The following is a 15,095-nucleotide window of genomic DNA, read 5'->3' on the forward strand; positions in this document are numbered from 1 at the left end:
CAGCAGGTTCCATGAAAGCTTTGACGTATCTGGTTTAGAATCTGGGATAAGCCTAGGCCCTCAGTCTATAAGACACTTCTTGGGGAGATGAGTATATTGAGCGGTGCAGGCTCCTTCCCATGGCTGTTGCATGTTAGAATATGGATCAAGACTCTTCAGATCAAGTTGGATTCCATACAATACAATGGCATTAGGGTATTGAACCTTTTCTATTGAGACTAGGTAAATATAGATGTTCTAGCCTATTTTGACCTTTAACTTCAGGCTTATTTCAATATCAGGACCTGGCCATCACTTGAACACTACTTCGACTTAATGACCTGCCTTGAGATAATAGCCTTGTAAATTAAATTTAGATTGGGCCACCTTCCCTTACAGAAGTTGGTTGGAAAATGGTCTGTTCTGGAGGAGTAAAAGTGTTCATGGTGGCAGGGGTGCTGAAACCTTGAGATGGTTGTTAATGTTCTATACTTATATTTGACCTACCAGGTTTTGAGAGCTAGATGGTTAGGCCATTTCTCACCGACAGCTATGCTGTTAAATGCGCCCATTACAATATGTCCAGAAATTAATTTTGAAGTAGCTAATTTGATTGGTGGCCCTGATGGTTAAGATGTAAATTTGACAAGAGCTAGCTAGACAACTGAGTCAATGACAAGTTAAGGAAGCGCTGCAAGGCTCCAGAGAGGACACTTTTTAGTCTGGAGCTCCTTCCCACTGAGGTATTATTTGTACTTTATTCATTTATTTATTCATTTGTAATTTGGCTTAGGCCCATGGGCAAACAGACACAATTATAATGAACAAAAATCATAGACAAAGACAGGATAAAATGCAAGATAAAAGCACCATAAAATACAGTAAAAAGCAATCAAATGCACCACCACAAAAACAATACTAAAACAATAAAACAAGATGAGGATCGTAAAACCAGAGTTGAAGACTAAAAAGGAGCAATCAGGAGTAAGTCAGGCCAGGATGATAAAAACCAATCAAGTAAAGTAAAAGGTTTTTAAGGTTTTCTTAAAAGATAAAAGCGATGTTTGAAGTCTTAAAAAACAATGGTAATCCATTCCAGAGCAAGAAAATCAAATGTGTATTTGCCAGCCCACTCATGTTTTACTCATGGAACCATGAGTAAATTACCATGACTAGATCGCAAGAAATCACACTTGGAGTCTTGCCTGCAGCCTCTGTTTAAGGTATACTTGATTATTACCAAACAGGCACTTATGGCTAATAGTGGCGACCCTAAAGTGCAATCATTCCTTGACTGGCAGCCAGTGTAATGCTCTACAGGCAGTGGTAATGTGCAATCTCAGTTTAAGATTACCCACAGTCCACACAGCACTGTTTTATAATACTTGAAGTTTAGCCATGTTTTTCTGAGATGTGCCCACCAACAGGCTTCCACAATAGTCGATTTTTGCACCAATAATTGTCCTAGCCAAAGTGGCAAAATTAGTTTCTGAAATGTATAGCCTAACCCAATTTATATATTTCAAGTAATAGGCAGAGAAGGAGACTTTAAAATGATTGTCCATGGATAGCGTGGCAACAAAGTAGACACCCAGAGTTTTAACTTTGGTCAGAACGTCAATAGTACACGCCAAAATGGTAAAACTCATATACAAGGGAGGTAATTTAGTCAACCTTTGATGTGTTCCTACTTTCAGAAGTTCTGTTTCTGTTTCATTTAGAGGAAGGCCATTATGTATCATCCAACTTAGAATGGTTTCAAAAGTATTATTAATTATATCAGCATCAATGGTCACCAGTTAACTTTAACAGTATTTGTGTAATGTGTGTTTAGTTTGTATATTTTTATTTTATTTTATTATTTGTGTCATGGTTTCATAATTACAACTTACACAATTAAATAGTCACTTTATCGTGTATCAGACAAATACATAAATCATAAGCAGTTTATCCCTTAATACTTAAAAAACTAGGAAACGTTAGCTCATAATTTACACTTGATCATCAAATAATAATTTAGCAATTTCAAATCTTCCTAAAAATCCAAACATGTCATTTAGACGTCTTAAAACAGCTAAAGATACGGAAATTATTGTTCCATTTAAAATGTATGACCAGAAATAATCATGGTCATAAAATCTGAAATCCCTAATAAAAGAGTGCAGGTATTTACATCTCAATTGTCTAGTGCGCGGACAAATCAGCAGCAAATGTTCCAACGTTTCTATATTGTCTTCCTCCCTGCAGTATCCGCATAGACTATTTCTTTGGATTCCAGTTCTCCCCCCTACAACTTCATTAGTAGGGAATACATTCATTCTGAATCTGAGAAACGTATATCTCCAGACCGGGGACAGGAACTTGGCAATACAGGACTCAGGTTGTGAGGAAGGTTTTATACTTCTTAGTACATTCTTATATAATGATTATGACCTAACTGCATCACATGTACATATCCAGTCTTGTTCTAGTACTGCCCTTTTGACCCTTTAAGGTTCTAATTCAAGACAAGCATCTGACCGATTTAAGGCTTCTAATAAAGTCTTGATTTTGGGTAATCAATAATCAAAATAGGGACAGGTATAGTTCTCCATTAATAGCTGAAGTTGCCTTAGAAGGGACTGCAGTTGCCTTAGAAGGGACTGATCAGGAGGAAATGTCATCTTTCTATGAAAAGCTATAGATTTCCAACCTAACCACATGTGAATAGTCAAGAAGCCCAGCTCGTAAGGAATCACTGGGGCTGGAATACACCCTGGCAAGCCCAAACATTTCTCCAGATTAGACCTTCCAAGGAGTCTGAGTCCCTCTGGTTTGACTGACCATCCAAGTCTGTGTCATACAGCAACGCAGGTCTGACCTTGGCCTTATAATAGGTAACGGCTGGTATTAGTGAGAATTTCCCCAATTTATTTATGATTCTTTTCAGTTGGACTACATACAATTTACACTTTCTTTTAAAATTTTGTAAAGGTTCTTTATTCTTCTGCAAGCTGTTCATGGTAAAACCCAAATATACATATTTATTTACATGTTCCAAGGTTTCTCCCTTTACTTTCCACTTAAACCTACAATTCGGCATTTTCTAACCACTAATCAATACCCTTGTTTTCTTAATATTCATTTTTAGGACATGGTCATCCATATTATTGTATTATTTTATTGTATTGTTTATAACACGAACCTGGCCCGTAGGCAGCAGAGTGCTTTGCAATTTTTAGGAGAAGCCAAAGGCTAGCGTTGAACTAGTGTTTTAAAAGTAACCAGTATTGTGAGGGATTGTCAGCCTTTCAGTCCTGGGGGAGGAAGCGATGAAAGAGCCATGTCTTCACGATTTTGCGAAACTGTATGATGGAAGGGGCAGTATGAGCCTCTAGGGTGAGTGAGTTCCAGATGGATGGGCCATAGCAGAAGGACTCCTTTCTGGTCCTTTCCTTACGGGTAAGCATGGCTTCTAAACTTTTGATGGTCATGCTACTTGAGAAGCAGTAACCTCCTGAGATATGGAATTTTGACTGCCAGGTAAGATGGGGTTCCATTGGAGACTGCTTTTATGTGATTCACACAGTTTTAAAGAGTAGGAGCGGGAGGGGGGAGCCAGTGGAGATCATGTAGGATGGGGGAGATGTGGTCAAATCTGTGGACAAGTGAGGCAGTAGACTAGATGGGGAACCTAGTCACACAACAGCTCTCCGTTTAAACCCAACATGGGTCATGTAGTTCAAAGCAAGCTGTTCCAAACAGTTCAAGTTTACTTCTCCAATTTTATCAATTGTCCGTGAATGCAAAATAAATTCAAAGTCTTGGTCAAAGTGATATATATATATTTCTGAGGCTTGTGGAATCTGCTTAGACCACATGCTGTGCATAGGCCGACATCTAGTGGAAGCTGCGGAGTATTACAGTTTGTTTTTTGAAACTCGAAAATGGGCGTCGACACAGGGCGTGCCAGTAACACTATCCCTAGTGTGACGTCCACACTGTACCCATGAATATCAAAAAATCAAAAGAATGATCACTAATACAATCTTAGTGAGGACGCGGCTGACACATCTCATAATTCGAGTAGACTTAAGATGCCAATGCATTTCGGAGCGTTAAACTCCTTCATCAGGGCAAGTCTGTACTGTTATTGGAGAATGATGGCAACAAAGCATAAAATATTGCATAATGGTAGGCCAACATACAGTGGATAACATGAAGAATATAGCAATACCAGAGTCATGGGATGAATACATAGTAATTGAACAACAAAAGAAGAAATAATGATGATTACATACTAAAAATTTAGGAAGAATTCAAATTAAGGTGCAATATGAAAAAAATGGAAAAGGAAAAAAATGAGTAAAATGGTGTCGTAGCACGTATTATATTGACTGCATATGCTTGTAAAAAAGGAAGGTTACCTCGCGTGCAGAATGTAGCCAAGCGAGGTAAAGGATTAGGAAACAGTGTCAGACGTGTAGTCTTGTCTAGCTCACGATTGAGTGCTGGACACAATCCAGTGAATGATCTGTGAAAATGAGGCCAGTTTTAGTGAAAGAGATTTGGGCCAGAATCCGGGCAAGTTAGAGGCAGAGTGCTTGATTACCTGAAGTCAAGAAACAGAAGCAGCGGTGATCGGGGAAACGCTGTTGTGCATCGCTGACTGAAACCGTTGCCAGGGGAACAGTGGAAGAAATAAACACGTGACCGCATCGCATTAGAAGAAAGCACGGTGCGGCACGTAACTAAGAAGGCAGCATGTGGGATACAGAGCCGTCATGGGGGCAAGGAAATCAATTGTCAAGCCTGCGGGGGCTAAATTGCGAATTGTAAAAAAGAAAAAATTGAAGAAAAAAATATAGGTGACATAGACATATAAAAAATACTAATGATTAAACATAACAAGGGTACTAATACCGACAGACCATAATAAAAACCAAAGGTGGTTGACCATCATGACCATCAATCCGGCTTCAGAGCGGCCAGAAGCACGGAAACTGCTCTCCTGAACATCCGTGAGGACCTGCTCCTGAACCTCGATTCCAACACTCCCTGTGTTCTCATTCTGCTCGATCTCTCCTCTGCCTTTGACACTGTCAACCATGCCATCCTGCTCAACTGTCTCCGTGATAACCTGGGTATCACTGGTCAGGCTCTGGCCTGGCTGACTTCTTTCCTCTCCGGTCGACCCTCCCAGGTCCAAATGGGCTCCTTCCTCTCTGACATCTTTTTCTCCACCCGTGGTGTCCCCCAGGGATCCAACCTCTCTCCCTGGCTTTTCAACCAGTATCTGGCACTCCTTGCTCACCGCATCGCCGCTCTCTGCCCCTACTTCCAGTGCTATGCAGACGATACCCAGCTCATTTTCAGGCTACCCTCGGCCTCCTCCTCTCCTTCCCTCATCTCCGACTGTCTGTCTGCTATCCAGGAATGGTGTGCCGCCAATGACCTCTGCCTCAACGCCAGTAAGACTGAGATTCTACTCATCGGCACACCCACTCCCTCCTTCCCTGCAGCTCTCTGGCCGGCCTCCCTTGGCCCCCTTCCTGCCCCTACCTGCAAGGCTAAAAACCTCGGGGTCATCTTCGACTCCACACTCTCCTTCTCTCCTCATATATCTGACGTCTCTAAGAAGTCACACTACCAGCTGCACCTCCTCAGAGGTATTCTTCCCTTCCTCTCCTTCCCCCAGAAGCTCACTGTCTCCCGAGCCCTGGTTCTCTCAAGGCTGGACTACTGTAACAGCCTCTATCTTAATCTGCCTGCCTCCACTCTCCGCCCTCTGCAACTTATCCAGAACAGAACTGCGAGACTTGTCCTTGGCCTCAAGCCCAGGAACCGTATCTCTCCAGGACTGAAATCTCTTCACTGGCTCCCAGTGGCTGCGAGGATTAAGTTCAAAACCCTCTGCATTGTCCACAAGGCCTTCTGGGGCCTGGGACCTAAATACCTTCAACTCTCTCTTCCTAAATATCTTCCTTCACGAGCCCTTCGCTCATCCGTCTCCAACTCCATCATGGTCAGCCGCTTCTCGAAGCAACGAGCTGGGGGTAGATCTCTCTCCGCAGCAGGGGCCTCCCTCTGGAACAGCCTTCCTGCCTCCCTGAAACTTGAGGAGAACCATCTCCGGTTCCGGAAGCACCTCAAAACCTTCCTCTTCGCTTCTGCCTTCTCTCTCCCTCTCCCCTGCTAATCCTGCTTAACTCCCCACTGAATTCAGCACTAAACCTGCATCTGGGCCACTCTCAGCAACCTCGGTCCAGGGCCCAGCCACTCTCCACTTGCACTGCCTCCCTGGCTCCCCCTGCACTGTGGGACTGTCACTGTATCCCTACAGCCCCCTTCCCAGCACTTGCTCTGCACTTACCTCGCACTTGCCACCAGCTGGCCCTTTTTATTTATTATTTATTATTTTTGACGCTACTTACCTTGTACTGCACTTCCCCCCCACCTCCTCCCCCTGCACTTCCTCCTTTTCCCCTTACCTCTGCACTTGCGCGATCTGAATGACACCTGGCCTAGTAGGATCGTTTGTCTGTCTTCCCCTTGTTTCCCTCCCTCCATGCCTCGTCGCGCCTTGAAACACTTGTGTATAGGCGCGTTACAAATACCATATCATATCATATCATATCAAAGGCCAAAGGGACAAACTATAAACATGGTGATAGAAAGCATAAACAGTAAAGTGAAATACTACGTATGTATACCATTGTGAGAATTCAAGAAAACATGCATCATGTCCGCAGTGTGTGACACCAATAGGTGCCACCTTGGGTCCCAGACAAATGTCCGGGAGTGGCGGCCAAGTCGTAGCAGCTCAGTTCATGCCATGTATATTACCAGTATGGAAATTCAAAGAAATGCATCACATCCGCAATAGGTGCCACCAGTAGGTACCACCTTGGGTCCCAGACAGATGTCCGGGAGTAGCGGACTTGATGTAATGGCTCAGAATGTGCTATGTTTACAAAGTGAACAGACGAGTCCTTAATGTAAGCTGGTACATACTTATGGTGTCCAAGCGGCTTCAAAGACACAAAACAGCAGAGAACATTTCTGACATTACGCTGAGGTCAGAGGTGGTTATATCTTTGTCACAATAAAGGTCTCTGATTGTTTTCATCTCATGTGGTTTCATTTTCTTATGGGGTGGAATTTTATAGCTAATGCGCTCAAGATCTCTGGTGACCATTTTCTGGAAAATGTCTATTGATGGTACTGATATTGGTGGTATGAATCCGCTCTTGGCTCTAAACTCTTGAAAATCGGGGGCATCTGAGGTACTCTCATGGGTTTCCAGTTCTTCGAAGAACACTTTAAGTTTCAGTTTTCTTACAAATTTATAGAGTTCAATCTTGGTGTTGAACAGAGTCGTACTATATGTAGGCACGAAACTTAGTCCCTTTTGTAACGTGTTCTCTTCTGTTTTACTCAATGACTTGCGAGATATATTGATCACTAAGTTTTCCTCAGTTGTAGTCTCGTTTGTGGCTTGTTTCTGAGATTTCCTCCTCCCCCTGCGGGTTCTTTTGGGCGTGCTCCTAAAAAAGACGACACCCACGATAAGGCGCTTTGCGCAGTGGTTGGTAGCTTTGAGGGGAGCCAGGTACATGGCTGAGAGTCCAGCAAGGAGAGCGTTACCCCTGTCAATGTGTGAGATGACCAGTGCCTGGTGCCTGGATTACTCAACAGAGGTTAGCGGTGGTGAAGGGTTTGATTTGTTTGATTTTCTTGGGCACATATTGTTGGCGGAAGAGACCGCTATCTGCAATGAAATCTAGGTATTTGGCTGAGTCAGTCAGCTTGGGGGTGAATCCATCTAGGTTCATGTTGTCGAGCCAGTTTTGGATGATCTGTTTGGAGGGGGAGGGGCAATAAGGAACAAACTCAGTTTTGGTGGGGTTGAGTTTTAGGTAGGCGGAAGACATCCAGTTCTGGATGGTGTCCAAGCAGCAGCAGAGACAAGAGATGTCTTTAGGGTTGGCAACCTTAAGGTATAGCTGTGTGTCATCAGCATACTGGTGGATAGAGATGCTGGGGTCATTTAAGAGGTTTCCCAGGGGATCCATAAAAAAGGTTGAAGATAATGGGTGAGAGAATGGAGCCCTGCAGCATGCCGCAAGATACTGTGAAATCAGAAAATACAATATTAAGGGTTTTACACCATGCAAAGAGAAATACACTGACACAGGCTTGTAGAGATTCCCAGAATCTTTATTGCAATTCTGTACAGTACACAAAACAAGTACGCAAATAGCTATTTTGGCCGTCAGTACATCACAGAGACCACCAGCGGGGTTCAGTGTGAGCAGTGAACAGGATTTGCTAGCTGGACATCAGCGTATTTATACAGTTTGTTATAACGATGTCCAGCCACTTACAAGTTAATCATATACTGGGCTAGGGTCGCGCCAGGTTCGTTTCCTAATTTACATATCTCGTGCATGCGGTTTACTTTTCAATACATTTGCTAACAAACACTATTATTCTCTAGGTTTAACTTTACACTCTTTACACATTGCTTTGATACAGATCATACAGATGTTTCACATATCATGTTTAGATAGCATTATTGTTCTTGTATACTTGTAGGTTAACATCGCCGATTCAAGTAATCCCCTGTTCCCGAGGTCAACAAAGGACAAGGTCTACATGACCCTAACATGTAGCCTGAAGGCAGGTTGGACATTAACTCTTACAGAGGTTTAAGAGGTTAAAGCAAGAACAAGAGAACACAAGACGGCCATTTTAGGCCACAGGGTGACTTTGTACAATAAACTAAAATGGCGGCTTTAACCTAAAATGGAGGCTTGATTCACTTAAGGTCACGACCTTGCAATACGGATTTCCTCGCAAAGCGACTGGGCATAGGCCGACATATAGAATGAGGACGAAACAATATTATATCAGTTCTAACAATACAGGTAGGCAGTTGGACCTTAATTGCCCCATTTGGATGGCTTGGAATCTATTGGCGAGCTCTGAGGAGAGCCAGTCAAGGACTTTTCCTTTGAGGCCCCTTCTGGTGGCGAGGATCGAGATGAGTGTAGGGTGGTAGACTGTGTCGAACGCTGCTGAAAGGTTGAGGATTCACCTCCGTGATATGAAGTGCGTCTTCTATCACCTGAATTGTGGCAGTTTCTGTGCTACATTTGGGGCGGAACCCTGATTGGTAGTCGTGGAGGAGGACGAGTTGGTCGATTTTTGCCAGCAATTGATTGGCTCTGGCCTTTTCGATGAGTTTCCCTAAAAACGGGAGGCTTATGATAGGTTTGTAGTTTCCTAGATTGTCAGGATCGAGTGAGGGGTTTTTCAGAAAGGGGTGAATCAGCCCTGTTTTTAGAGAGTCCGGATAAGAGACTTCCATAAGAGCATCATTCACAATATTAAGGAGTGTGTTGAGGGCACAGCTTTGTAGCTGTTTGATGATGGAGGCCAGGAGGATATCATCCATGTAGGCTGTGGGTTTGGGGGATGCAAGGGTGTCAGAGAGGTCCTTAATGGTGGGAGGGGTGAAATCTGACAAGGGGGAGGGGGTTGCAAGTACAGGTTGGGGGTATGGCTCCTTGGAGGCCTTTGAAGAGTCAATAAAGTCCCTAATTTTGATAATTATGTCGTGGAAGAAGCTGTAAATGTTATTAAATTTCTCTTGTGGAACCGGGAACTCTGGGTCCATAAATTGCACCAATATATTCAGTGAGAACTGCAGCCCAAATGCTGTCTGATAGAAAATGGCCAGATCATCTGCATATAGCAGATAATGAAACTTACAGGACCCTTATCAATAAATTCTTCAAAGCTTAATCTTGATCCTAATACTAATGATTCCTTTGCAAATTCCTTTTTTCTATCTTGAATTAACCAAATATTTTTCAGATCTTCCCCATTCTTCCCAGTGAACCCCTGAGCCCGCCACCCTTCTAATTCCTGCATTATTTACCCAGGGATTCACAGCAGAACTAGTTGGCTTAAAGGAGGATTGCCAATCGAAAGCACTAACCGCAAAGTGATGGTCACTATTCACGGTTTCAAAAATCCTACAAGCTCTACATGCATTCAATAAAAAACACAAAGCAAAGACATAATCATAGGTAGATGATGTGCTATTGGATTTCCATGTTTTTTTTTCCAATACTTTCCCCTCAGCAAAGGCCACATTGATACAGTGGAAACCCCATTAATTCTTTAATTGTATGCAAATGTGATTGTTACACTTGCTAATGCCTGCTTTCAAACTCCTCCTTAGGCTGAGATCTCCCAAATCTTCCTCACAATAGCAATTTAGGTCACCCAATAAAATTACATTGAACCTCTTCTCCAAACTCAACAATTCTTGTAGAAAATCTTCAACACAGGATTTCAACTCCTTTTCCTGCGGCAATAGATGATTCCAGTAAATATTGAACAGCAACAAATCCATCCTTTCCCCACGGTGGTCACGATCCCAAACCAATGAGATGGCTAAGATACCTGGATGGTCAATTATAATTTTGGTAGAGCCCCAGCCCAGATAATTTCTTACTCCATATAAGGGCCTCCCTATTGGGACTTAATTTACTGCCTTAAAAAATGTGTTATATGCATCAAGAATTGGAGGGTCTTTTAACCACATCTAAATTAATCACGTGAAATCCCCTCAGTACATCCAAATCGGAACCTGGCCATAAAAGATTATTATAACTCCTGGAGTTCCAAGAGACAATCTTTAAGAGGGAAACCTATAACTGGAATCTCACTCCCCTTTGTGTTTGGTCTTTTGCTAGACATCCAGGTGTCTATCGTCAATCTTCTTCTTCAGAACAAGGTGAACCACAAATATCCTGTAAAACTACATGTATGTTTGATTCTTTTCTAGTTGTACTCTTTTTTCCCCCATGCCAACTGAATTATCCCTTACTTTCACCTATCTAACTGTAGGGGACCGCTTGAAGAGGTCATATCTCATGACTAATAAAGCCTGTCTCATGTAGGTGAAGTCCATACGTAGGTTTCGATTACACATGCAGGAACACTATATCTGTCCGATTGGGATCCAGAAAATCGACCAAGAGAATCTCTCTTGAATATATTATTCTTAATGAAGGAATATTCGCCTGGCTCTTAGAAGATTAAAACAATTCCAACACGAAGATCCCAAAAACACCATCCTCATCCAGTGGAGTATTGTCCCGGCTAGATCAATACACATAAGACTATCACTATAAGATTTCATGGACGGTACTCCCTTTTCCTGCGGATACAAGAGGATTTTATGGACAGTTATCGGATTAGTTAACATAGATGCCAGAGTCAGTCCCTCAGAAAGAAGGAGAGATGCATCTAATAAATCCCTTTCCAGCCCACCAATGAAAGTTTGATCAACACTCTCATCTTCATGTGCAGGGTGTTGAATAGACTCTTGACTTGGTCCTGCGCACTTGACCTACACAAAAACGTTGTGCCTTATTTTTGATTTGCAGTTTTCCCTATTCCCAAAGCCATGGGGGGATGAGACAACCCGCTTCTCCCAGAATCTTCAGAGGGCCACAATTTTTCTTAGATGTTACAAATGTAATGTTTTCAGAATTCTTGGGGATTAGGTCACTCCTTGTATCACACTGCACTGGCCCGATGGACTGCTCTAATTGAGCTTTTGAGTTCATCCTTTTCTTTTTTGCCTGTCTTCTTAACTTTAAAGCTGTTTATTCTGCCCTTAATTGCTACAAGAAACTCTTGGGAGGCTAGCACGCTTCTCTCGACTGCCCTGCCCTCAGAGGAAGGTGCAAGAGCAGTATTATCCATAGCTTGCGGATCTGTTTCTACAACAATCGTCGAGGGAGCAATCTCATGACTTTCCACCACCACTTCATGCACTTCATGATCAATAGAGGGAATAAAAGGAACTGAGGCCTCTCTCAAATGAAGTTTAGTCACATCCACTAATACACCATCGATGCCACCTATTCTATTGGTAAGGTTGTGACAAAACCCTCCCAAAAACACATTCTGACATTCAGTGCTTTTAGAGCTGCCTGGACTTCCCTTACCTGATAATTGAGATTATCGTAGGTTATCTATCAGGAGAGTTAAGAATGTTTGACAAAGAAGGAACGGTGATTACTTCATCAATAAGATCTAGATTTCAAAATAGACCCTCAGATGTTCCAACAGAAATGTCCTTTTCTTCTCTTGAGAGTCTCTCAGATAAAGTGGAGGCATCCTGAGATCTTAGTGGGACCGGACTGCTACTCAGCCCTTACGTATGTCTTCCAGATAGATCCAGTGAATTTTCAGCAGAGTTTGTTAGATTTTGAATTCTATACAGAACAACTTCTTTCCTATCATTCAGCAGCGGACTTGAATTTGGTCTTAAATCTAAAGATAGCTAATCCCTTTTAGCCAGCTCCTGAGATACAACAGGAGCCAGGATAGACACATCGCAAATTAAGTCTATATTGGCATGCTGCTCTAGGTCTTCTGTGTCAATATTTTCAAGAGAGAATGATGACCTCCTCACAGGTTCCTCTGTTCCATTATCAGTGACTGCTTCTTAGACCTGTGACTTACTTGTAGTCTTAGAAAAGTAACTAGTTATTTTGTTTAAGCCGCCACTTTCTGAGATAGCCAATAGAGATTTTGTTAGTATATTGAATACTCTGAATGTCCAGCACCTCAATTAAAGGTTTCATAAAAATGTTGAACAGTGTGGGTGACAGACAAGTTCCTGAGGGATGCCGCTCTGTAACTCAACTGGAACAGCCTTAAACACATTGCTAAAAACTCTTTCATGTTCATCTGCTGGCTTGTTGGGTATTGTAATGTTTTTTTTTAAGTCATTATTTAAAAGAAATGATTGTGACTATGTTTAGGTTGGATATTTAGCTGAATAAAGTTTGTTGTTACATGCATGTACAAACAAATAAAGGTACACAATAATTGCAATGAAGCATACCCATATGTTGTCACTTATTCATTCACCCATACATAAACACACACAGAATAAGTCACACACACACACACTTTGACAAGCACATACCCATATCGATCTGAACACCTGAATACATACACAGAGAGAGACCTATACACAGCCTGCAATTTCGGAGCTGATGAGTCGCTCATTAGCTACTCGTGTCATTCAAAACCTATTTATCACTCCACCATCTGCCACACCTACAGTGAGGTTTGGAGCACTTTTTAAGCAGCCAATCTGGCATGTGTCCCTTTGAGTGGGTAGCAATTGGGGTGGATGAGGAAGCTGCCAAGACATTTGTAAGTGTGAATCTGTAGGCCAGTGAGAGGCAAACACGTGTTGCTATCTTTCTTGTACCCATGTGTGGGTTGCATAGCTTGTTCTTCTGCGACCCACTCATCATGCCCCTTTCATAAGGCTCCAAGCAGTTCCACAACACCATTGAGTAGCATAATGGAGGTCAAGGAGCCACCTCAAACAACTCTGATTACCAATCCCAGAGAATGACGCTACTGGCTTTCACCACCAGGTTTCTTTAATTTTGTTTGGTATGAAGAACTTACCAAGCTAAGATAAGCTGAAATTCATAATGATGTGGAGAGCGGATTGCTTGTATATTCCAAGACTCGAACCGTCAAAGGTTTATGGGTGCTACCCTATGACTTTGCCACTCTCTCCTACTGAAGATATAGTGGGCCTCATTACAAGTATGGTGGTAAGGCAACAACAACGCCGGTATCGCTACCAGCACTGTTGCTACTGTACCGCCATACTAGGAGTTCTGCTCCCAGGTGCCCTTGCAGCCACCAGGTCTGACCTGGTGGCCGTACCGGCACCCGCGAGCAGAACATGAGGGTAGCACCGGTACCGTTACTAATGCTACCGGTGCTACCAGCCTCCCAATTCCCATTGAGACCTATGGGGCCAAATGGGGATCGGGAGTCCCTTATTACCGGCACCCGTTAATGGGCAATTACCGGGTCCGCCAAACTCAGCATGACCCGGTAACTACCTATTGGTGGGTGCTGGAAAAAATGGATACCGGTGGCAGCCGTGCCTGTAATACAGGAACGGCTACCGCCAGCCTCGTATTAAGGCCCAGTGTGTCCTTACAATGCTCCTCTTTCATCACAAGACCTTTATTGTTTTTTTTTTCTAACATACTGAAGAACCTGCAGCATCAGGTTTACAAAAACACAGCAGTGCGAACATCCATGACAAGACATTGCAGACATCTCAGAAAACCCAATAGTAAAAAAGCTGAACAGCAGAGTTTTCAGGGATTTGCAGAATGAGAGCAGATCGGCTTCCTGTCGCAACTCCAAAGGCAGGGAGTTCCAAGAGTGAGCCGCCATAACTGGGAAAGACCTACCTAGACGATTTGTCTGCTTAAATCTGGGGCAGCATACATAGGCAGAGTTGCTCGAACGTAAAATCCTCTTTGGTTCATAAATGACCAACCTGTCCTTTAAATATGTTGTGGCTTTACCATGGAGGCACCTATGAACAAATGTGTCTGCCTTGAATTGAGTCCAAGCTGTTCCTGGGAGCCAGTGTATAGACCTCCTGAGAGTAGAGACCTTGTCACCCTGTGAAACCCCTTTTATAATGCATACAGCATCCTTCTGCAGGACCTGAGGTTTGTTAGGACACCCTTTGTTAGCACCCATTAGGAGGGCATTGCAGTAGTCAAGTCTAGACAACATAACAGCTTGAGCTATGGTGATACAGTTGTCTTCTGAAATAAAAGGTTGTATGTGCCTGACCAGCCTAAGATACTAGTGGACTTTTTTTGCCATCTGGTTGACATGTGCCTCTGCAATGAGAGAGGATTCCAGGTAGACAACCAAGGTTTTTACTTGCCCAAGTGTGGAGATGTAGTACTCCTCGATGATAAAACTAGACTATCTAGAATCTAAATTAGCTCGGGCTTCACATGAGCCAAAAATCAAAGCTCTGGCTTACCACCATTGAGGCACATCCAATGTCCAATCACTCTGTAGACATGAGAACGATTAGCAGTATCAGTGTCATACTCCACGTTAAGCTGAAGTATCTGCTGTTTATCATAAGCATAGTTTGTAAAAAACACTCCCTTCTTGGCGAGGAGATCACAGAGTGGCCTGATGTAAACGTTAAAAAGTGTTGACAATAGACAGGCCCCCTGATGTACGCCACAAGA

General features: G+C 42.9%; 1 protein-coding gene across 4 annotated transcripts in view; it reads left to right on the forward strand.

The window, feature by feature from the left end:
• Window positions 1-15,095, forward strand: part of NRK (Nik related kinase) — a 1,461,188-nt gene that overhangs the window by 868,521 nt on the left and 577,572 nt on the right. The gene's annotated exons all lie outside the window — the stretch shown is intronic.

Source organism: Ambystoma mexicanum, chromosome 5p (genome assembly GCF_040938575.1).
Source record: "Ambystoma mexicanum isolate Mex_15411 chromosome 5p, UKY_AmexF1_1, whole genome shotgun sequence".
Classification (NCBI taxonomy): domain Eukaryota; kingdom Metazoa; phylum Chordata; class Amphibia; order Caudata; family Ambystomatidae; genus Ambystoma; species Ambystoma mexicanum.